At 52.8% G+C, this 23,774-nt stretch overlaps 1 pseudogene; it reads right to left on the reverse strand.

Moving 5' to 3' along the window:
* Positions 1-22,088: 22,088 nt before the first annotated feature.
* LOC120381959 lies at positions 22,089-23,200 on the reverse strand (annotated as a pseudogene).
* Between the last annotated feature and the right edge of the window lie 574 nt (positions 23,201-23,774).

The following is a 23,774-nucleotide window of genomic DNA, read 5'->3' on the forward strand; positions in this document are numbered from 1 at the left end:
GAGAGGGGGCTCTGCTGGACCCCGCTCAGAGAGCCCTCTACAGGGATGTCATGCAGGAGAACTATGAGAATGTGACCTCGCTGGGTAAGCAGTCCTGTCCCCTCTGTTCTTGGAAGGGGAAATGAAGAGTGAAGTTCATGCCACCCCCACAATGCCATCTGTACTCTATCCTGTTTCAGCATCACCCCAATATGCCAGTGACACACACACACTACCAGAGACCCTCCCCTGCTGCAGAACACTTTGGGAACAGAGCACAGGAGCAGTATCACACAGTCTCAAATATCTCCTCTTTACTCAAGTAAAACTGGGGGTTAGGTCCAGCATAACAAACAGAAGCTTCCTACCCCCGGCCTTCTCTCAAACCCTGAGCCTTCTCTACCCAAACCAGAATGTGCTTGGGGTTTAACAAGCAGGCGGCTGGAGTCAGAGCTGCCAGTCCAGGGTTACTTATCACACAGACACTCGGTGCGTCCTTGAATGCTGGCTGGGGGTATCCAGACAGGGGAGCTCCAGCAGCAGAACACTGAATCTCACCCAGGATTACAGATGACACAACTCCTCACTGCTCTGGATTGCACCCCAGCATGTGAAAATGGCCTAGGTTGGTAGTGACATTTCTTGAGACATGCAGAGTCTTGCTCCCATATCACCAGGTGTGATAACGATAACAGGAAAGGCCGAATATGGAAAACTGATTGTTCAGCTTGCTTTTGACCTGCATCATGTTTTGCAATATATTCCAAATAAGGAAATTAACGTGCAACGTATGTGCCATTGTTTGGGGTTTTAAGCTTTAAAAGGCTTGTGTGATTTTTAGCTCAGGGGGTCAGTATTCCAATAGCTGTCGCCCCCTGCGCACTTTTAACCAAGAAAAGAGCCTCAGGCTGAGCTGGTTCAAAATCAATCGTGTGGTCGTTTTCCACAACAACTTTAAGTGGTCCCAGTGATGGAATGTAAATGTCTTCTTCCCACCTTCCCCCTGCAGGAGAATGGCTGTTTGACCAGCTGTTTGCCTTGCTGTCTCGGAGTAACTGGTCTGTGGGTGTTCCCCAGAATTGTAACTTTTTCAGTAATATCATACAGTAAAATCTCATAACTTTACATACAATGTTACTACACCTTTTAACAGGAGGGTAATATTCAGTAGGTTATGCGTTTTCAAATGATACCTCACAAGCCATACTGCGTACAAAATTGATCATAATTTTCTAGAAGAGTGAACACAGGTGTATAGACTGACACAGTGTCTGAGTGTGTGTTCCCAGCAGATATGTGGGTATTTCAATCCCTCATAAGCACAGTGTTCGGCATCTTCAAGGACCTGGGGAACTGGTCCTGGGAATTCACAGGTTTACCAAGTGTGACACTGTATGGAATTGTGAGACACTTTGGTATTAATAATAAAATAATAATATAATCTGATAAAATTGCAATGAATTGTGCTAGATATGCCATGTAAGGTGTCAGTGAAAATGTTATGATTTGCCAAGTATGATCATTTTGTTTCTACATTTGTATCACCTTTGTATTGTGAGTTATAGATATGTAGGGTATATCTGTATTTCCAGACTTGTGCAGTGTTTCTGGGTGACACTCCCAGACATATTGGCATCAACACTGCGTAGCCTGTTTGATGGCCCATTGACGATCATCATCTGTACAATGAGCCCATGGAAAGGACCAAGGGGATACACCTATTGAGTCAGCAAGACATGCCGGGGTATGCCTGTCTACTGAGAACTCCAAAGCTTTTCCATGCCACATGCTGTGAAGCTTGTGTTTGGGACACAGAAAGTACAGGCCACATGGCAAAAGGAATATAAAGGGCAGCTGCATCATCTCCATTTGTCTTCAATCCCCCTTCCTACTTCTGGAGCAACTTCTCTACAAACTGAACCCTGGAACAAAGGACTGAATGACCCATCCAAGCTATGGATGTGTTCCAGACAGACTTTCAAGCCAGCAACTCACCAATACTGCTAAGAACCTGATATATCCATTTTGGAATGTATCTGACTGCGTTCCCATTTAACTTCTTTCTGTCTTTCTTTCCTTTAAACCTTTAGTTTAGATGCTAAAGGATTGTCTGGAAGGATGGAATTTTGGGTAATATCCAAACCTATACTGACCTGGTGATGTGGCTGAGCCTTTGGGGTCAGAGGAACACTTTGTTTATGTGAGCAGAGTTTTTAAATAACCTCTCACTGTACTGGACCTCGCTGCTGATTAGGAGCCAGAGAACTGGGATGGAATAAAGGGGGCCGTGTGATTTCTTTTTTCAGCTTCTCGATAACCCATGTGGGTGATCAGAAGCACAGTTTGTGACTGGTCAGTGAGTTTAACTTCAGTGTTAACCAGCAGTTCTGGGAGCATCTGCTCTCCCTTTTTCAGCCTGCCCTAACTTTGGCATTTTCAGTGAGAACTGCCCCTGGCCCACCAGGTCACACTAAGCACTGAAGTTAAATGAATAGAATGTTTTTTTATGACCAAGTCTTATGTAATCAACTGAACTCCTTTGTTTTCTTTCATCTGAGCAGGGTTTCTAGTTTTCCAACTTGATGTTATCTCCCAGCTGGAACAAGGGGAAGAGCCATGGGTCAGAGACCTCCAGCGGTCAGAGGAAAGAGAGATCCTGAGATCTCCCTGCACAGGCGAGGAAACATTAAACCACCTCAGAATCTGTAAGTGCCTGAAGGAAACATCTGGGATGCCCAACAAAGCCCTTGGGGAGGTCTCTCAGTTCATTATTGTCCCTTGCAGGGGTCATATCCTCAGGGTAAATATAGTTCATGGCTTCCTATAGATCCTAGCAGACACCAGGCAGTAGCTTCCTCCCTTCCCCCTGCACATTTGGATGGGATGTGAAGGCTGAATTCATCCCCCTCCTTTCTCCTATTTGGGGGAAGAGTTTGGGGGAGTTCAGCTCCTGATTTTTATTTGACCTGTCCTCAGCACTTGTTTTTGTTTGGTCTTCCCCTTTCCATCCCTGTTTGAGGTTTCTGTCTCTATCACAGCAGGTGATGCAATGGCATGTGAGAAAGAGGAGCAGAATTCTCAGCCTGAAAATGTTGAGCCAGTGGGTAAAAACAGAGCATTATCTCAAAGATCGAAAAGGAATGTATCCAGGAGTCATGAGCAGGGAAAATCCTGGGAGATTCAGCACAGACCAAAAACAGATCAAGGAAACCAGCCAGGGAAGAAAGTGGATAAATTTATTTCTTCTTGGGGAACTCAGAAGATCCTCATGGAAACCACAACACAGCAGGAAATCCTCAGGCGAAAGAGAAAAAATACATGCAGGGAGTGTGGAAAAACCTTCTCTCACAGCTCAGCCCTTTCTGTACATCAGAGAATCCACACAGGGGACAGGCCCTATGAATGCACTGAGTGTGGGAAAACCTTCAATTGCAGTTCGCACCTTATTAGGCATCAAACAATCCACACAGGGGAGAGGCCCTTTGAATGCCATGAGTGTGGGAAAAGCTTCACTCAAAGATCAGACCTTTCTAAACATCAGAGAATCCACACAGGGGACAGGCCCTACGAATGCCGTGAGTGTGGGAAAAGCTTCACTCAAAGATCAGACCTTTCTAGACATCAGAGAATCCACCTAGAGGACAGGCCCTATGAATGCACTGAGTGCGGGAAAACATTCAATCGCAGTTTGCACCTTATTAGTCATCAAACAATCCACTGAGGAGAGAGCCCCTAGGAATGCCGTGAGTGTGGAAAATGCTTCACTAGCAGCTCAAACCTTAGATTTAATTTACCCTGGTTCCTCAACTGTTGCTACAGCTCTACTACCCATCAGTCCAAAGACTGAGAGAAATGGAGAGTTCCAACCATTGTCCTTTTAGTATCTTATTGTTCCTCTCTCTGTTTTTTGTGCTGGCCTTTCTATTCTATCACTTTCTGCCTTTGTTTAGTTGGTAACAGTTGGTTTCCATCACTCACGTTTGTTTGTTTAAATCTCTATCCGTTGTGAAATAATTTTTTTGCTTTTTCGATAACTGTACTCAAGTGCTGTGTGAGATACAGTAGCAATGGTCCACAGTAAAACTAGTAACCTGGGATACTTGGGCAAGAGAGGATCTGGGATTTCACCAGGTATCTGGTGATCCGGGCTGGACCCCAGAGGGGGACACATTGAAGGAACTCAAGGGTTAAGGTGGCTGCTGTAGCTCAGAGGAGGGTCCTTGAGTTCCAGCAGGCTGGTGAGTTTGGTCACTAACATCCAGCTGCCAAATGCAAAACTCCCTCTTCCTTGTGGCAGGTGGCAACAAGGAGACTCACAGTCCTCAGCACCCTGAGAAGGGTCATAATGTGTCTCTGTGTTGATCCACCTGTCAAGTTCACACAGGGAAAGCTCCCGATAGCACAAAACTCTGCCCTATGAAATCATGGAACATGTGCTCTTTGCTCTGTGAAAGCATGTAAAGAATCCAAGCGCTGGAGGACAGGGTTTGGGTCCAGAGTGCCCTAGACAAATTGGAGGATTGGGCCAAAAGAAATCTGAGGAGGTTCAAGAAGGAGAAGTGCAGAGTCCTGCACTTAGGACGGAAGAATCCTATGCACTGCCACAGACTGGGGACTGACTGAGTGAGGGGGGTTTGATAGCAGCCTTCAACTACCTGAAAGAGCAGCAGTGTGGGCTTTCTCCTTGCCACTTTTGCTGGGCTGGGCAGGCAGCCTGGAGGCCTTTCTAGAAGAGAACTGGGAACGGAGTTAGAAAAACCAATGTGAAAACCAGAACCTCAGGTTTAGACTCATTTATTTATAATATTAAATCTTCAATTCTAGTGTCACAGTCAATACAATTGCTTCAGCCTGATAGTTGCCCGAAGGGAAACTTAACGTCTCTCCAAGGGGAATGGAGAGAAAAAACTTTTCAGAGTCCAAGAGAGACAAGGCGGGTGAGGGTAAGAGCTTGCAGAGGACCAACCTCTGTTGGTGAAAGAGACAAGCTGTGGAGCTAACCCCACACACTTCTTCAGTTCTGTGTCACCTGGAAGGTCGTCTCTTCCATAACCAGCAGTTAGAACATAAGAACAGCCACACTGAGTCAGACCAGTTCATCTAGCCCACTCTCCCGAAAGTGGCCAATGCCCGGTGCCCCAGAGGACCCCTGGGACCAACATGGATACACCACCACAAACAAGGTTAAAAGTCAATGCACATGGGAGAAGCATCTTGTGTTTCCATGGGCGGTAGGTTTGTAGAAATTTTGGTGGTGCCCAGAACCTGCCCAAACTCCGCCCCCCACCTGCCCAAGGTTCTGGGAGGGAGTTTGGGATGTGGCTGGGGATGAGAGGTTTGGGGTGTGGGAGGGGGCTCAGGGCTATAGCAGAGGGTTGGGGTGTGGGTGATGGCTGTGTGGTGGGGCTGGGGATGAGGGGTTCATGATGCAGGAGGGGGCTCAGGGTTGGGGCAGACGGTTAGGGTGCAGGGGGATGAGGGCTCTGGCTGGGGCTGGGAATGATGGGTTTGGGGTGTGGGAGAGGCTCAGTGCTAGAGCAGAGGGTAGGGGTGTGGGGAGTGAGGGCTCTGCCTGAGGCTGGGGGGTTTGGGGTGTTGGAGAGGCTCAGGGCTGGGGCAGAGGGTTTGGGTGCTGGGGGATGAGGGCTGTGTCTGGGATGGGGATAAGGTGTTTGGGGTGTGGGAGGGCTCAGGACTAGGGCAGAGGGTTAGGGTGCAGGGGTGTGTGAGGGCTCTATCTGGGGCTGGAGATGAGGGGTTTGTGGTGTTGGAGGGCTCTGGGGTGGGGCATATGGTTGGGGTGTGCGGGGGGTTGAAGACTCTGGCTGGAACTGGGGATGGGAGGTTTGGGGTGTGGGAGCTCAGGGCTGGGGCAGAGGGTTGGGGTGGGGAATGAAGGCTCTGGCTGGAACTGGGGATGGGAGGTTTGGGGTGTGGGAGGAGCTCAGGCCTGGGGCAGAGGGTTGGGGTGTGTGGGGGGGGAATGAAGGCTCTGGCTGGGACTGGGGATGGGAGGTTTGGGAGGAGCTCAGGGCTCGGGCAGAGGGTTGAGGATGTGGTGGGGGGTGAAAGCTCTGACTGGGGTGTGGGCTCTGGGGTGGGGCAGGGCTGGGGATGCGTTTGGGGTGCAGGCAGGCTGCTCCGGGACAAGGGCCAGAAAGGAGGACTCCCCCCAGCCCTTTCCCTGCTGGCAGCAGCAAGCTCTGGGGGAGGAACCCCTCATACCCCCCCCCCCCAGCAGCACACTCACTCCCACCACTGTCACTGCAGGTGCTCCTAAGGCCCTTCTCAGGTCCAGGAATCTCCTCACCTCCACCATTATGGGTGCCGGGGGGTGCTGCATGCACCTCCTCCACTGCTGTTGCCCCTGACTATAGCCTCACTGGGGGTGGGGGATGGGGCTGTCTCCTTGCCCAGCATGGGGCAGGAGGGGTGACTGCAGGGGCGCTGTGATGGTGGAGGGTCCCGCTGGAAAAGGGAAGGGTCTGAGGTGGAAGGGCAGGCTTAGAGTCAGTCTGCCCTGGCAGTGAGTTGGGAAGGGGGGGCACTAGGACCCTGTGGCAGCAGTTGCTGCAGGGAGGCAGCATGGAGCTGCATGGAAGAGGCAGGGACGCTCTGCTCCCTCTGGGGCCCAGGGACATGCATGGGGCCAGCACGGGGGCCCGGGGGACACTCGGGGGAAGCACGGGGGGTGGCAGGTGGGGCCAGAGGAGACCCGGCCCCAAGCTTTGGTGGAGCTGGGCCCCATGTCTCTGAATATTGCTTGTGCCCGGGCACCACGTGGGTATATAACTCGCCGCCCATGTGTGTTTCATTCCTTATGTGCTAGTCCCATCATGTGGCCATTTCCTTTTCTTCCTTTCTGTTAAAAGCTTTGGCGTTTTGCACAGAAACATTATTTCCCCAGGAGAGACCCAGGAGTGGGGGCTGCATTCCTGTGCCAAACAGTCACTGGAAGGGGGCAGACAAAGGCCTTTAGGACGAGGCGTCCGTCACTGTCAAAAGATCATCTCCCTCCTGCAGGTCACTGGCAGCCTGAATTTGTTCCTTATCCTCCCAGAGTCTGGGGGCTGGAATCAGCACTACCCAGCCCCACCGTATGTAGCAGGAACAAACATAAACCTGGTCTTTAAAACAAGCTGTCCCCTTCCTTCTCGGGAAGATTTTTCTGTGATTGAAGTTGAGCTTCAGTTCCCCTCTCCTAGGGGCGGGGCAGGTGTGGGGCCAGCTCCCAGTGAGATCTGTTTTCACCTTTGCCCCCTTTCAGTCACTCTGGGATGGTAACTCTGCTCCCAGCTGTCAGGCAGCTTCCAGCCCATCCACCCTGCTCACTAACTCTGTGGTCATATGTCACTCCCTCTGCCAGCACTCACAGCTTGCAGGAAAGCTACTCCTGCCAGATGCATTGGTATAGTGGTGGGCATGGGTGCTTTCTAAGCACTTCATCTGGGTTTGATTCCCAGCCAATGCAATAATGGCTTTTCTCTTCTGTTGTTTCCTCAGCTGGAAGTGGTTTAATTTCAGTCACATTGTGTTACAATCACATTATCTATAGAATGAAACAATAAATGTGTCGAAGTCCAGCAGGTCATACAGGATGGAGGCACACAAGGGGCTGGAATGTGTCATCTGAGAAAGACAGAACACTTGGAAACCTGCATCTCCCATCCCCTGGCCTTGTGTGTTATGATTCCAGCTGCGTGAGCTGTTTGTAGGATGTTCCGGCATGACGGGGAAATGAAGTTTTGAGTCAGTTTTTGCTCCTGCAGGTTCCTTTGCTGTTACAATTATAATGACATGAACAAAAGGGAGGCAAAATAAACATAAACCCCAAGTTGCAATACAGGTCGGGAAAGAGACGATCACGGTTAAGCCAAACACGTCAAAATAAAAATTAATACAAAAAAGGGGAGGGGGAAGAGCTCAGGTATGTGGAGATCCCCTTGATATTTCAACACACATTGTTAGAATCAAAGTTCAGACTTGACACTGGAAAACCTGCAACTACCTGTCTCTCTGAACACCTGTGATGAGCAAGATGGAGTTGGGACACCTGTTCTGCTTCAATCATTTATTGTCTCTCTGTTCTCTCCTTCTTCTCCCCCCAATTCCTCATCTCCAATGTCTCTGCCTTTCTCCTCTTGCTCCCTCTCCCCTGCCCTTTCCAGGAACTCACAGTCTACAGCATTTAGGACAAGCCAGAGCTCCCATGTTCTGCACGTGAGCCTGTGTCAGAGGACGGGTGACCCCGTCAGAACCAGTCACCAGAACAATATGACCCTTTATGGGCGACTTCTCTGCCTGCTCTGCAATTTACACACACCCCCACTGAAGGGGGTGGGGTACAGCTCTGACTGAGAGGCCCCACAGGAGAAACTTCAGCCCAAAGACAAATTTGTGTGAAATGCTGAGAAGTGAAGAGCCCCCTTCCCCTCCCCCCAAAGCCCCAGAACTCTAGTGTCACCCCCATGGCACCAGCACAGGGAACCCAGTGAGATGGGGTTACAGAAGACAAGGGGAGGAGCAGGGGAGAGAGGTGACAGGAATCTCTCTCTTTCCTTCTCTCTTCACTTTCTGTTCTTCTCTTTCCTTCCAGGAACTGCAGTCACAGCAGGGAGGGGTTTGTCTCTTTATTAGGGATCCCTCTGTGTCACGGAGGCTGCACAAGTCATAGATTCTGTGGCTTCTGCAGTGGCCACTGCGGCTGACTCCGTGGCTGCCCCAGCAGCTGGCCTGGGGGCAGCTTGAGCAGTGGTTCCAAGGGTGGCAGGAGCAGCCACAGCTCAGTGGCTCCTGGCACCTGTCCCGAGGTGGCCAGAGCAGGGCTGGCCTCTGGGGCTCCCCTCATGTGGCAGCCTCTGGAGTGGCAGTGGGTCCCCGGGGCTTCTCCCCCAGTACATGGTGCCACGGGCCCCCCTGGACTCCCTGCGCCCACAGCTGGTGCCACGGACCCCTTGGGCCTCCCTCCCCAAGACTCAATGAGGGGTATTTATGGTATAAGTCATGGCCGGGTCATGGGCAATGAGCTTTTGGGTTTTGCCCGTGATCTGTCCATGACATTTACTAAAAATACCTGCGATTAAATCTTCGCCTTCCTCATTATCGATCAAATAAATCGAAACGCCTCCACCTGCAAGTGGATTTAGCCCAGGACCCTCAGAGTCAGCAGCTGTTACGCCCCCACTGAGCTCTCTGGTCAGGTGTCCTAGCGCTGGAAGCCTCCTGTTTAGATCCTAAAATAGCGTTTTTGCACCAGGGCTGAAATTTTGGATTGGACATTGTAGCTCCACCGTTATTTTACTGAATTGCTTCAAAACAGCAAGTGTAGAAAGTCTCCTAAGTGCCAGGCTCTCTGCCATGGAAACAGCTGCCCCAGCTCTGCAGGAGTCTGTGCGTTCCACACAGCAACGCACACACCTGCTCCGCACTGAAGGGGGGTCAGACAGTGACAGGGTTGGTAACACAAATACTTCAGACTATTAACTCCAGGTCCCTTCCTTTCTTTAACCCAGGATGTGCCAGTCAACTGGTAACCATGGTGTTATCTTCACCGTAAAATACCTCTCAGTACATTTTCAGTGAGCCCTCCACCCCCTGCCCTCCCTGCAGGCAGCCCCTGCCTCCAGCCAGCCCTGCATCCCCTGCCCTGCCTGCAGCCAGCCCCTCTCTGCAGCCAGCCCTGCACCCCCTGCCCTGCCCGCAGCCAGCCCGTCTGCAGCCAACCCCGCACCCTCTGTCCTGCCCGCAGCCAACCCCGGGCTGCAGCCAGCCCAGCACCCCTGCCCTGCCCGCAGCCAGCCTCTCTGCAGCCAGCCCTGCACCCACTGCCCTGCCCGCACCAGCCGCATCCTCCCTGCTCTGCCTGCAGCCAGCCCCTCACCCCCTGCCCACAGCCAGCCCCTGCCACACCCCCTGCCCTGTCTCCAGCCAACTCCTGCCGCACCCCCCTGCCTGAAGCCAGCCAGTCCCGCACTCCTGTCTCCAGCCCTGCCAACCCCTGATGCACCCCCCTGCGTCCCTGCCTGAAGCCAGCCAGCCTGCCCCACCCACCCCTGTCTCCAGCCAGCCCCGCACCCCTTGCCCTGCCTGAAACCAGCCAGCCTGCCCCACACACCCCCGTTTCCAGCCAGCCCCGCACCCCTTGCCCTGCCTCCAGCCAGACCCTGCCCTGCAGTTCCCAGGGCAGTAACCCTGCACACCTGCTTCAATGAGGGGGGCAGGGAGCAGCTGGGACCCCACATGTGCACACCCGAGGGTGACCAGACAGCAAGTGTGAAAAATCGGGACAGGGAGTGTGGGGGGGGGGGGTAATAGGATCCTAGATAAGAAAAAGACCCCAAAATTGGGACATCTGGTCACCCTAGCACACCCCCAGGACTCCTGAGTTCCATTGCTGGGTTTCCTACTGGTTCCACTGCTGGTTGTTTTCCTTTCCGGTGGGACTCTGGGCAAGTTGCTCCCCCCTCTAGGGCTCCGTCCCCAGCAGGCAAATGGGGATTTCGTACCTTCCCGCTATTGGAACGTGCTGGGAGAATCCCCCAGCCAAAGCTGCTCTGACAGCGCTAAGCAGCATCTGACCATTCAAGGTTGGAGCGCACTGCCCAGGAGGAGGAGTGTCTGGCTCTGGGGTTTCACTTCAGCCCAGTCTAGAGAGAGAGGCCCAGCCATGGGGTTTGGCTCAAGAAGACCAAGTCTCCAATTTGTTACGGGCGTTTTGGATTCCAATCCTGTGCTCCAAAGTGCTTGGTGTCATTCGCACATTTTAGAAGCAGGCTCTCCACTCCATTTTCCAAATCATTCATGAAACTATTGAATAGCACCGGACCCCAGACTGATCCCTGCCGCACTCACAAGGTGCCCCCTCTCCGTTGGGCAGCCAAACCATGGAGAAGGGCTCTTGGAGTCTGGGCTTTCAACCAGCTCTGCACCCACATGACACTGATTGCATCTAGACCGCATTTCCCTCGTTTGCTTGTGAGAATGTCCTGCGGGACTGTGTCAAAAGCCTTAGTAACCCCGAGATAGATCCCATCTACTGTTTACCCACCTCCACTAGGCCTGGAACCCTGCCAAAGAAGGAAAGAGGCTGGGTTTGGAATGATTTGTTCTTGACAAATCCATGCTCCCTTGTCCTAAGAAGCTGCTGGGGCTTCTGTGAGTGTTTGACCCTATGATTCCCCCCAGCCCCCACTCCTGCCCCACGCTGGGGATGAGGAAGCCCCCACTCCTACCCCCAGTGAAGCGCAGCAGGCTGCACAGGGGAGGCAGGAAGCCACATGTGAAGGCAATGCCCCCTCCCCCAGCACCCATCAACCCACCCGCCACAGGAGGGATGGGAGAGGGAGGCTTCCTAGACCTGAGCAGCTGGGGCTTGGGTGAATTTTATGACACCCTGCTCCCCAGCCCCATAGCCACCACCCTGCAGACCCCACTTCTGCCCCATGCTGGGCAAAGGGCAGCCCCATCCCCCATCCACAGTGAAGTTATGGTGAGGGGCAGCAATATGAAAGGCACCTGTGATGGCAACCCCCCCCCCCACCCAGTACCCATCATAGGGGAGGGGAGTGAGCTTTCTGGACCTGAGAGGGGCCCTAGGAGCATGTGCAGTGACTGTGGTGCAGAGTGAGTGTGCTGTGGGGGGCAGGGGAGGAGAGGAGGGGTTCCTCCCCTGGAGCTTGCTGCTGCCAGTGGTGGTGATGGGGAGTCCTCTCTGGCCCTAGCCCTGGGGCAGCCTGTCTGCACCCCAAGTTCCTTATCCCCAGCCCTGTGCCCCCAGCACCCCAACCCTGAGCACCCTCCTGCACTGTGAACCCCTCATCCCCAGCCCCACCCCAGAGCCCTCACCTGAGGGGAAAAACGTGCAACTTAAATTTGGTGGTCAGTTTGGAGGTCAGTTTGGAGTATCATTGTGTTTAGCACAATACTTGATTATTTTACACCCCTTTAAAGTATATAACTAGTCGTATACAGGTGTTCCAAAGTGGGAATGTTCTTCTCTGAATACTGTGTGGGTGCCTCAGTTTCCCCTATGCATTTCTTAAGGCTCTAGATGGTGGGATAAGGGGGTGTGATTGTTGTAGAGCCCTAGAGGGACAGTGTGAGCTGTCTGCACAGAGAATGGCTGCAACCCTGTCTCCTGGTAACTGATGGCCTGGGCCACTCTCCTGCAAGGTGCCAACTGAAGGTGTTGGAGAACAGAGAGATCGGGTGGCCTCCTAATGCCTGGAAAAGAGACAAAGGCCAGAGGACGGAGTGTCAGTGCCTGTGCGGACTTCTGGGAAGTGCATGGTATGGAAGGGGCTGCTGTGATGCTTTGGAACAACTCCATACAAAGCCAGTCAGGACTCTGGGGGAGCCTCCTCTCTCTGAGCAGACTGTCTCCCCTTCCCTCCCGCCCCGCCAGCCGCACCCAGGGGAGCCCCGGGCCCCAGGCTCTGTCCCCACCTGGAGCCCAGCGGGGCCGGGGGCAGCTCCTGCGGCAGCTGAGAACAGTGGCTCCGCTCCGGCCCGGGCGGCTCCAGCGCTGCTGGCAGCATGTGGCCACCAGGGAGCAGCTGCTGAGCCCGGCCTCCTGCGTCACAATGTGCCAGAGCCCCGCCCCCAGGAGCTGCCCCGCCCCCGGGCTGTGCCCGCCCCCAGGAGCTGCCCCACCCCCGGGCTGTGCCAGAGCCCCGCCCCCAGGAGCTGCACCCCCCCCGGCCTGTGCCAGAGCCCGCCCGCAGGAGCTCCCCGCCCCTTGCTGTGCCAGAGCCCCGCCCCTGGAGCTCCCCACCCCGGGCTGTGCCAGAGCCCCACCCCTGGAGCTCCCCACCCCGGGCTGTGCCAGAGCCCCACCCCAAGAGCTGCCCCACCCCGGGCTGTGCCAGAGCCCCGCCCCAGAAGCTGCCCCACCCCGGGCTGTGCCAGCCCCACCCCAGGAGCTGCCTCGCCCTGGCCTGTGCTAGAGCCCTGCCCCAGGAGCTCCCCCGCCCCCTGAGCTGCCTGCCCCCAGGCTGTGCCAGAGCCCCACCCCTGGAGCTGCCCCACCCCGGCCTGTGCCAGAGCCCTGCCCCAAGAGCTGCCCCGCCCTGGGCTGTGCCAGAGCCCCACCCCAGGAGCTGTCCCGCCCCGGCCTGTGCTAGAGCCCTGCCCCAGAAGCTCCCCGCCCCATGAGCTGCCTGCCCCCGGGCTGTGCCAGAGCCCCTCCCCCAGGAGCTGCCCCACCCCCCGCCTGTGCCAGAGCCCTGCCCCCAAGAGCTGCCCCATGTTAGGTCTCTGCGATTTGTTCTCCTGTCTCCTTCCCAGAACCCCCTGCTACCAGCTGCTCCCTTCCTGTGTCTGCAAACACCCCCCGGGCGGGCTGCAGCACTCGCTGGGGCTGGCTCCAGTGGCTGAAGTTGCCTCCGTCTCTGATCACCCGGGGAGAACAAACAGAGGAGATGGGCCCAGGGTGTTAAAGCGGAATTAGGGGCAGGGAAAGGAGAACTGTTTGGAAAGGTGGGTTTTGCGGCGGGGGTGATCCAGATGGACTCAGAAGAAGTTGGGCAGTAGAGGCTCAGGAAAATTGAGGGGAACCCCTGGGTGTCCCAGTGTTGGCCAGGATTGTACAGCACCTAGCGCAATATGGGGTCCCAGAGTCGTAACTAGCTATTTTTGCACCCAACGCAAAAATATAAAATTGCGCCCCATAGGGTACAGGTGGGGAGGGGGAGCCCAGGGCTGGGGCAGCAGAGGGTGTGTGGGTGGGAGAGCACTGGTGGGGAGGGGGGAGCACAGAGCTGGGGCAACGTGGGGTGTGTGTGGGGGAGAGCCCACGGCAGGAGGGTGCAGGACAGGGGGGCAGAGCCCAGAGTTAGGGTGGCAGGGGTGTGTATGTGGGGGGGAGAGCCCAGGACTGGGGTAGTAGAGGGTTCAAATGGCGGGAGCCCAGGTGTTGGGCAGCAGGAGGGTGTGGGTGGGAGCAGCTAAATTTTTTTCCTTTGGGTGGCAAAAAAATCTATAGCCAGCCCTGCCTCCACCCACTGTGAGGTAGGTAGAAGTGGATCATTATTATCCCTACTCGAAAGAGGGAGAAGCTAAGGCTGAGAAAGGAGAATTGACTTGTCGTAGGTCACACACCCATCCAGTGGCAGAGTTGGGAATAGGACCCAAGAGCCCTGATTTTCAAACTAACCATCGGATCTTGAATTTCAGACATTGAATGACCTGAATAAAGTGCTCTGATGAGCTCCAGACTAACAGCAGTGACAGTAAATATTCGGCAAGTATTTGAGGAAAACTGCAATGTTAGAGAGAATCGTGAGCTGCTTAGAGACAATTAATGCAGAGAAGCAGCAAAATTCATCAAACAGAGAACTGGTTCTGACTTATTTACTTGGTCTTGAAAGAGAACAACAAGGATCTGAGTCTCCTCCCTGTCAATAACCCCCTGCTCAGCCAATCAGGGGAGAGACTGAGGACGGGAGGCGGAGGGTTCTCACCAGAGAGCCCAAAGGATGGCCCAGCTCACTGGTGGGGATCACTGCCCGAGCTCTATTTCAGCCCCACAGTTTTGGGTGGACCTCCCACAGTGGGAGCTGCAGAGCACTCCCCTGCCACACACACACACACACACACCCTCCTGGTGTTGGGAGGTGAACAGGAGAAAGGACAAAAGAAGGAAGAGATGAAGAGAAAGGAAGGAGGGAGGGAGGGAGGAAAAGGGGAAACAAAAAGAACAAACCCTAATGTCCCCAGTGAGTCTAAGGGACAAAATCCCAGGTGCAGAATAAAATTCTGCCTCCTTAAGCTCGTGTTTTCCATGCCTAGAATTCAACTGTCACCAGCTGGATCAGACTGAACAGGTTTCAAACCTCCAGGAGGCTCTTACCTTCTAAACCGGGACGGCTGTTTTCCAGTAAAATCACTACAAGGGAAGGAGAAAACTCGAAAGAGGTTCCTCCTGGCGCTCACGTCCGGGAACCCAAATACTCTCTCAGTCCTCAAAGAGAGACCTGGAGAAGGAGACTTGCTGAAGCAAAACCACAGGGGTCTCTGAGGTTTCCATGGCCCCTCGCCCCTGTCCTGCCTGGCTGATGTCAGCATCTCTCTGTGAAGTCACCACCTCCCCACCACCTTTGACCAATAGGCTGAGGTCCTGCAAAAGGCCTTTGTGATGTCACTGCCACACCCCTCCCTTGCTGTACAATGTCCTGCCCCTGGCCAGGCACTTTGGAGGTTTGAGCTACTCCCTGGGGATCACCCCACTCAAGGAGTGTTCGGTCTAGGCAGCAAGCCGGCTAGACAGGAAAACATCAGACGCTGCTCCCAATGCTACATTCAGTTTTTCAGAAATTAGTCGACTTCATGGCCAGAAGAGACCATTAGAGCATCTAATCTGACCCCCTGCGTATCACAGGCCTCCTGTAGGACACAAGAGCTACTTTTGGGGCAAACACATTCCAGAAAGGCATCTAGTCTTCATGAAATGACATCAGGAGATGGCGAATCCACCACTTTCCTTGGTAGCTTGTTCCTGTGGTGAATCATCCTTGTTGTTGAATATTTGTGCCTTAGTTGTAATATGAATTTGTCTCTTTTCATCTTCCAGCCATTGGGTCTTGTTAGGCCCTTTTCTGCTCAATTAAAGAGCCCTTTAATACCCAATCTTTTCTCTCCATTAAGGCACTTCAACACTTCAGTGAAGTCACCTTTCAATCTTCTTTTGATAAGCTAAACAGGTTGAGCTCTTTCAATAGCTCACTAGAAGGCATTTTTCTCCGGCCCTCAGAACATTTGGTGGCTCTTTGCTGCCCCAGCTCCAATTTCATAACATCTTTTTCACATGAGGACACCAAAACTGGAGGCAGTATTCCAGTATCAGTCTCACTGATGCCGTGTCACCTCTTGTAATGTTATTGACATAATCTGTAACTGTATAGATCACTGCTGCGACCACGGTTCTATATTTGCAGCCAATATTGTAGAAAGGTTGTCGTGTAAGGGGTCTATGGAGAGGTTCTGATTGGCTGATTATAATGATGCTACCTCTAGATGTGTATCATTTTTGTAGTTGACGTTATGATTATAGGCTCTATGCTGCCCGTATTTCAAACTTGTGCTCTGCCTCCAGGGAACACCCCAGCCAGACAAGTTGGTGTCAGTTCTGTCTAGAACGAGTGCTCCGTGAGTGGGGTGATCCACCTGGAGTAGCTCAAACCTCCAAAGTGCCTGGCCAGGGGCAGGACATTAGCCCAGAAAGGGAGGGGTGTGGCAGTGACATCACAAAGGCCTTTGGCAGGACCTGAGACTATTGGTCCAAGGTGGTGGGGAGGTGGTGACCTCACAGAGAGATGCTGACATCAGCCAGGCAGGAGAGGTGCGAGGGGCCAGGGAAACCTCAGAGACCCCTGTGGCTTTGCTCCAGCAAGTCTCCTTTTCCAGGTCTCTCTCTGAGGACTGAGGGAGTATTCGGGTTCACAGACGTGAGCGCCACAAGGAACCTCTTTTGAGTTTTCTCCTTCCCTTTTAGTGTTTTTACTAGAAAACAGCCGTCCCTGTTTGGAAGGTAAAAGCCTCCTGGAGGTTTGAAACCTGTTCAGTCTGATCCATCTGGTGACAGGTGAATTCTAGGCATGGAAAACACGAGCTTAAGGAGGCCGAATTTTATTCTGAATTTTATTTGATCCCCACCAGTGACCTGGGCCATCCTTTGGGCTCTCTGGTGAGAACCCTCAGCCTCCCTTCCTCAGTCTCTACCCTGATTGGCTGAGCAGGGGGTTATTGACAGGGAGGAGACTCAGGTCCTTGTTGTTCTCTTTCAAGACCAAGGAAATAAGTCAGAACCAGTTCTATGTTTGACGAATTTTGCTGCTTCTCTACATTAATGGTCTCTGAGCAGTTCATGATTCTCTCTAACATTGCAGGTTTCAGAGTAGCAGCCGTGTTAGTCTGTATCCGCAAAAAGAACAGGAGTACTTGTGGCACCTTAAAGACTAACAAATTTATTTTAGCATGAGCTTTCGTGAGATGCATCCGAAGAAGTGAGCTGCAGCTCACGAAAGCTCATGCTAAAATAAATTTGTTAGTCTTCTAACATTGCAGTTCTCCTCAAATACTTGCTGGATAATTCCTGTGCACTGTTGTTGCTCTGGAGCTCATCAGAGCACTTTATTCAGGTCATTCAATGTCTGAAATTCAAGATCCGATGGTTAGTTTGAAAATCAGGGCTCTTGGATCCTGTTCCCAACTCTGCCACTGACTGGTTGTGTGACCTCAGACAAGTCAATTCTCCTTTCTCAGCCTTAGCTTCTCCCTCTTTCAAGTAGGGATAATAATGATCCTCTTCTACCTACCTCACGGAGGGTGGAGGATGGGGATCCATTGGAGTGTCACTAGGAGTAGTGCATAATATGAGGTGTCCTATCACGTTTACTCAGAGCAGATTATGACATAATAGAATAGCTGAAACAGTCTATTTTATTTGTATTTTTTTATTTTTTAATTGTTAAGAGCAGCAACGACTTAGCTCAGACTGAAGCATCTTATCTAATTTTTGAGATCTAAGTGTCTCCTCTTTGTGTGTGACGAGACAATCTAACACACTGTGACAAACAGGAGATGCTTTTGTTTTGCAACAAAATCTTTTGCAAAGAACTTTCATCCCACTTGTTATGATTTCGAGAAACAAACTGGTTTAGTCTGAATGGGATTTTCTGACAGAAACGGTTTGAATGAAATTTACCCACCATCTCGATTCCTGGGATCTATCCTGCCTCTGGAGTTTTTTGTCTGTCAGGAGTCGGAACTGGTGGCTTCTCTTTCTGGCTCTGCCACTGCCTTGCAGTGTAGGCCCTTGGGTAGGTCATTTCCCTTCTCTGGACCTCAGGCTCCTCCCCATCTGTCCAGTGGGAACAGGGACAGTTCTCGAGCTCTGGGCAGTCGTGAGCCTGAGTGAGATAAGGGCGTTAAAGCCCTCTGTGAAGGAGAAAGGGAGTTTCACGGTGTTTAGCCCCAAGGAATTCTAAAGTTTGCTAAAATGTCTAGTCTGCGGAAATAAGAAATGGTTGGGGCCAAACTTTTTAACCACTGCTTTTCTAAAGCCCATTCAGGGATGTGAGTCTCTGTCTTTTAGGTACCTGGGGTTCTTTGCCAGCAGGAGAGAAGAGGTTCCTGCCTCCATTTTTGTGGCCTTAACAAACCAGGTGTTGTGCCCCAGTTCTCGTCTGAGATCCCTGAAAAGAACTTCTTCCCATCCATGAACAAGACAGGACCTATCTTTGAAAGGGGAACAAAGAGACCCTTGGGACTTGCAGACTAGCTAGCCTCACTTCCACAGCTGGAGAGATACTGCAATACAAAGAATACAAACAAGCACCTACAGGAGAATTTGGTTCTTAGGACAAGGGAGCATGGATTTGTCAAGAACAAATCATCCCAAACCAATCCTCTTTCCTTCTTTGGCAGGGTTCCAGACCTAGTGGAGGTGGGTGAACAGTAGATGGGATGTATCCTGGGATGCGTCTCCTCCAGGTAGGGGCAGGGGAGGGGAGGGCTGCCAAGCATGGCACGGCCTCCTCCACTCCCCTCCCCCTCCTGAGGTGCTACAGCACCAGCAGCTTGCACTGCTGTTATACTGTAGTCCAGGGATGAGCTGCCAAAATACTAACAACTGGTTCCCTCCTTTTCACCCTAGGAGGGGGTCGTGCCCCCCACAGGGGGTCCTGCCCCATCCAACCCCCCCATGTTCCTTGACAGCCCATCCTCCGGGACCTGTGCCCTATCCACCCCCCTTACCTGTCCCCTGTCTGCCCCTTGCCACCCCATCCAACCCCTTCTCTTTCCTGATGGCACCCGGGGACCCCTACCCCATCCAACCACCCCTTCTCTCTGTCCCCTGACTGTCCCTGGAACCCTTGCCCCTGACTGCCCCCCCACCCCATCCAATCCCTGCTCCTTTCTGGCTGCCCCCTGGGACCCTTGCCCCCGTTCAATCCCCCTGTTCCCTGCCCTCTGACTGCCCCGACACTAATCCACCCACCAACTCCCTGCCCTGTATCCAACATCCCCTGCCTGCTCCCTTACCGTGCTACCTGGAGGAGGGCCAGCTGGGTGAGGGCTGGTACCGAGCCACCCGGCCAACGTCGGGCCGGACCCCGGGCTGAAGCCTGGCCCGGAGCTGCGCTGCCGGGCAGGAACCCGGGGCCGGGCAGGACCCGCACCGCCCAGCCGAGCTCGCAGCGGGGGCTGGGGCAGGAGCCCGCCGCACCGCCCTGCCCGGCGAGGTCGCAGCTGGACCCAGGGGTCAGGAGCCGAGCCGGCCCTCCCCAGGGTCCGGCTGCGACCTCCCCGCTGGGCGGCGCGGACTCCTGGAGCCCTCTCCCCGCTGGCGCCCCCGCCCTCCAGCCGCGCCCCAGCTCAAACTCACCTGCAAGAAGCCTCTGCTTTCTTCTCAGCCCTCCCAGGCTTCCCGCGCGAACAGCTGATTCGCGAGAAGCTGGGGAGGGGGAGGAGAAGCCGGAGGAGCGTTGAGAAGAGGAGGCGGAGTGAGGTGAGCTGGGGCCGGGGGAAGAGCAGGGAGCTGCTAGAGCTTTTGTTAAATTTAAAAGCCCTTTTGGAACTAGTTGTCCCTCCAGGAACAACCGGTTCTAAACGGGCGGGGAGGTGGGGGGGAAGCTCCAGCCCTGGGGGGGCACTCCAAGTAGGGGAGAAACCTAGCTCCAAATATTGGTGGAGCAGAGCCCCTGACTGTGAATGTTCCTGGCACCCATGATTATACTGACAGCTAAGCTCAAAAGAAGGGATGGGGGAGGGTGTCATACTCACGCTCCCAGGACTGGCTCAGCACTCGAGATGTCAGGATCCTTTAAGGTAAGTGTCCCCCAGCGCCGCGATGGACGGTGCGATGAAGGTAAGTCTTCCCGATGGAATGTAACGCAGCGAACCACTGGCCAGGCGGTCGGGGCGAAGGGCATTCACTGGAGGTACAAGCTTGTGAGTGACTCCTGAGCACAGGGCCCCTTCCCCTTTTAAGGTCCTGCTCCTCATGGCCTGCGACTGGAGATGACTTGGCTGCATCTGGTGGGTCACACTCCACCTCAGCCAGTGTCAATGCAGTGTCCCTGCTCTGGGTGTGTGAGTGCTGCCTAATGAGAGTCCCAGACACCTTGTCTACCTGGGAGATCTTCTGCTCTTCAACCAGCCCATTCATCCCAGGAGCATTCCAGGAGGGAGCGGGAGGGGGAGGGGGAAAGCCACTTCACAGGCATTCAGAGGGGGAGAGGAGACAAAAGCGAGGGGGGGGGGGAAGTATAACAGACCTTTTGAGCATAGAAAACACTGCTGCTACTACAACAGCAGGGACAGGCCACTCGGAGCTGAGAAAAGGAAGCCATCATCTTTCTGCCTGGTTTCAAACCAAGGACTTATTGCGTATTAAGCAAATGTGATAACCACTACACTACAGAAACTCTGTCACGGCTCTGCCCCTCCCTTCATAAGAACATAAGAATGGCCATACAGGGTCAGACCAAAGGTCCATCCAACCCCATATCCTACTGCCAACAGTGGCCAATGCCAGGTGCTCCAGAGGGACTGAACCTAACAGGTAATGATCAAGTGATCTCTCTCCTGCCATCCATCTCCACCCTCTGACCAACAGAGGCTAGGGACACCATTCCTTACCCATCCTGGGTAATAGCCATTAATGGACTTAACCTCCACTAATTTATCTGCAAAAAGAACAAGGAGTACTTGTAGCACCTTAGAGACTAAAACATTTATTTGAGCATAAGCTTTTGTGGTCTAAAACCCACTTAATCGGACGCATGCAGTTAAAAATACAGTAGGAAGATATATATACACACAGAGAACATGAAAAAAATGGGTGTTGCCATACACACTATAACGAGAGTGATCAGTTAACGTGAGCTGTTATCAGCAGGAGAAAGAAATCTGATGTTGGGAGGAACAGGAGAAAGAACAAAGGAAGCAAGAGATAAAGAGAAAAGAGGGAGGGATGGATGGAGGAAGAGGTGAAACAAAAAGGACCAACCCTAACGTCCCCAATGATTCTAAGGGACAAAATCTCAGGTACGCAATAAAATTCTGCCTCTTGAAGCTCGTGTTTTCCATGCCTAGAATTCAACTGTCACCAGATGGATCAGACTGAACAGGTTTCAAACCTCCAGGAGGCTCAGTTAGGTAATAAATAAAGGTAATAATTGGAGATATACCAATCTCCTAGAACTGGAAGGACCTTGAAAGGTCATCAAGTCCAGCCCCCTGCCTTCACTAGCAGGACCCATTTTTGCACATAAGCTATACTAAAGACAAACCCACAGTAACAATCTCCAGTTTGTGAGGGACCCCCATGGAGCCAGTCTCTAGGAAACAGATAAATGCATGGTGGTTAAGTCCATTAATGGCTATTAGCCAGGATGGGTAAGGAATGGTGTCCCTAGCCTCTGTTTGTCAGAGAGTGGAGATGGATGGCAGGAGAGAGATCACTTGATCATTGTCTGTTAGGTTCACTCCTGGGCTGCTTCTGCTCTACAACTATAATTGTCTTTTACACCAAAATCACTAACTTGAGCACCCAATTCCATGTACAGTCCTAGTGGATGTAAGGCACAGGTAACTTTTGCCTCACGGTAGCTTGTTGGCATCAACCCTCTCTCCCGCACCTGGAGCTGATGAAATTCCTGGCTGGAGGGACACACGCTCCTACAAGTCAAAAGGAAAGAAGCTGATAGAAAAGATCACAGGACTGACCCCAAAGAAGGGTGAGCTGCAAAGGCAGAAGCAGGCAACTCATCTGGCAGAGCTGAGAGACCACAGTGAAGATGGTGCAAAGTTCACTATATTGGAATTAGCAAATGTGATTTTTTTAAACAAATCTTTGGAAGCCCTAATAAAGGCATTTCTTACAGTTCTCTCCCATTTCGATTTTCTGATATCTAATAGGGAATGACATCTGATTGAAGCTTTTCCCAAATGTAGAGCAAGTATAGGGTCTCTCTCCACTGTGGATTCTACGATGTCTGACAAAGTCTGAGTGCTCAGTGAAACTTTACCCGCACTCAGAGCACGTGTAGGGGAATCTCTCATGTGTGGATTCTCTGATGTGTGATAAGGTGTGAGTGCTGACTGAAGCTTTTCCCGCACTCAGTGCACGTGTAGGGCTTCTCTCCTGTGTGGATTCTCTGATGTGTGATAAGGGCAGAGCGCCGACTAAAGCTTTTCCCGCACTCAGCGCATGTGTAGGGCTTCTCTCCTGTGTGGATTCTCTGATGTGTGATAAGGGCAGAGCAGTGACTGAAGCTTTTCCCGCACTCAGAGCACGTGTAGGGCTTCTCTCCTGTGTGGATTCTCTGATGTCTGATCAGGTGTGAGCGCTGATCGAAGCTTTTCCCACACTCAGCGCATGTGTAGGGCAGCTCCCCTGTGTGGATTCTCTGATGTTTAATAAGGTTTGAGCGATGATTGAAGGTTTTCCCGCACTCAGAGCACGTGTAGGGCAGCTCCCCTGTGTGGATTCTCTGATGTTTAATAAGGTTTGAGCGATGATTGAAGCTTTTCCCGCACTCAGTGCATGTGTAGGGCAGCTCCCCTGTGTGGATTCTCTGATGTGTGATAAGGGCTGAGCGGCGAAGCTTTTCCCGCACTCAGCGCATGTGTAGGGCGTCTCTCCTGTGTGGATTCTCTGATGTGTGATAAGGGCGGAGCGGTGAGCGAAGCTTTTCCCGCACTCAGCGCATGTGTAGGGCGTCTCTCCTGTGTGGATTCTCTGATGTGTGATAAGGTTTGAGCGCCGATTGAAGCTTTTCCCGCACTCAGCGCATGTGTAGGGCTTCTCTCCTGTGTGGATTCTCTGATGTGTGATAAGGTGTGAGCGCACACTGAAGCTTTTCCCGCACTCAGCGCATGTGTAGGGCTTCTCTCCTGTGTGGATTCTCTGATGTGTGATAAGGTTTGAGCGATCACAGAAGCTTTTCCCGCACTCAGCGCAGGTGTAGGGCGTCCCTCCTGTGTGGATTCTCTCATGTCTGATAAGGCGTGAGCGCAGACTGAAGCTTTTCCCGCACTCAGAGCAGGTGTAGGGCGTCTCTCCCTTGTGGCTTCTCTGATGTGTCATAAAGTGTGAGCGCTGACTGAAGCTTTCCCCGCACTCCTGGCATGTGTAGTGTGTCTCTCCTGGGTGGATTCTCTGATGTCTGATCAGGTTTGAGCGGTGATTGAAGCTTTTCCCGCACTCAGCGCATGTGTACGGCATCTCTCCTGTGTGGATTCTCTGATGTGTGATAAGGACAGAGCGGTGAGCGAAGCTTTTCCCACACTCAGAGCATGTGTAGGGCTTCTCTCCTGTGTGCATTCTCTGATGTGTGATAAGGTTTGAGCGCTGACGGAATCTTTTCCGCACTCAGCGCATGTGTAGGGCGTCTCTCCTGTGTGGATTCTCTGGTGTGTGATAAGGTGTGAGCGCTGACTGAAGCTTTCCCACACTCATGACATGTGTAGTGCGTCTCTTCCAAGTTGATTCTCTCATGTGTAATAAGGTCTGAGAGGCTACTGAAGTTCTCCTCTGGCCTCTGCTGAGTCTCAGAGGCTTTTACTTTTCTCGGAGTGCACAACTCCTGGAAACATTCCCTTTGGGTCTTCCTGATAATGTCTCATATGGTTCTCCTTGCTCAGCATCTTCCTGCTGGGGTTTCTGCTCCTCATTCTCACGCACCATCCTATCACCTGATGGGAGACAGAGAGACTCAGGCACAGGTCACTCCCTGTGCCTGAGAGAAAGGAAATGTCAGAGACAGGAATTTTAAAAGGGATGAACAAAC

This window comes from Mauremys reevesii, linkage group 14, assembly GCF_016161935.1.
Source record: "Mauremys reevesii isolate NIE-2019 linkage group 14, ASM1616193v1, whole genome shotgun sequence".
Lineage (NCBI taxonomy): Eukaryota > Metazoa > Chordata > Testudines > Geoemydidae > Mauremys > Mauremys reevesii.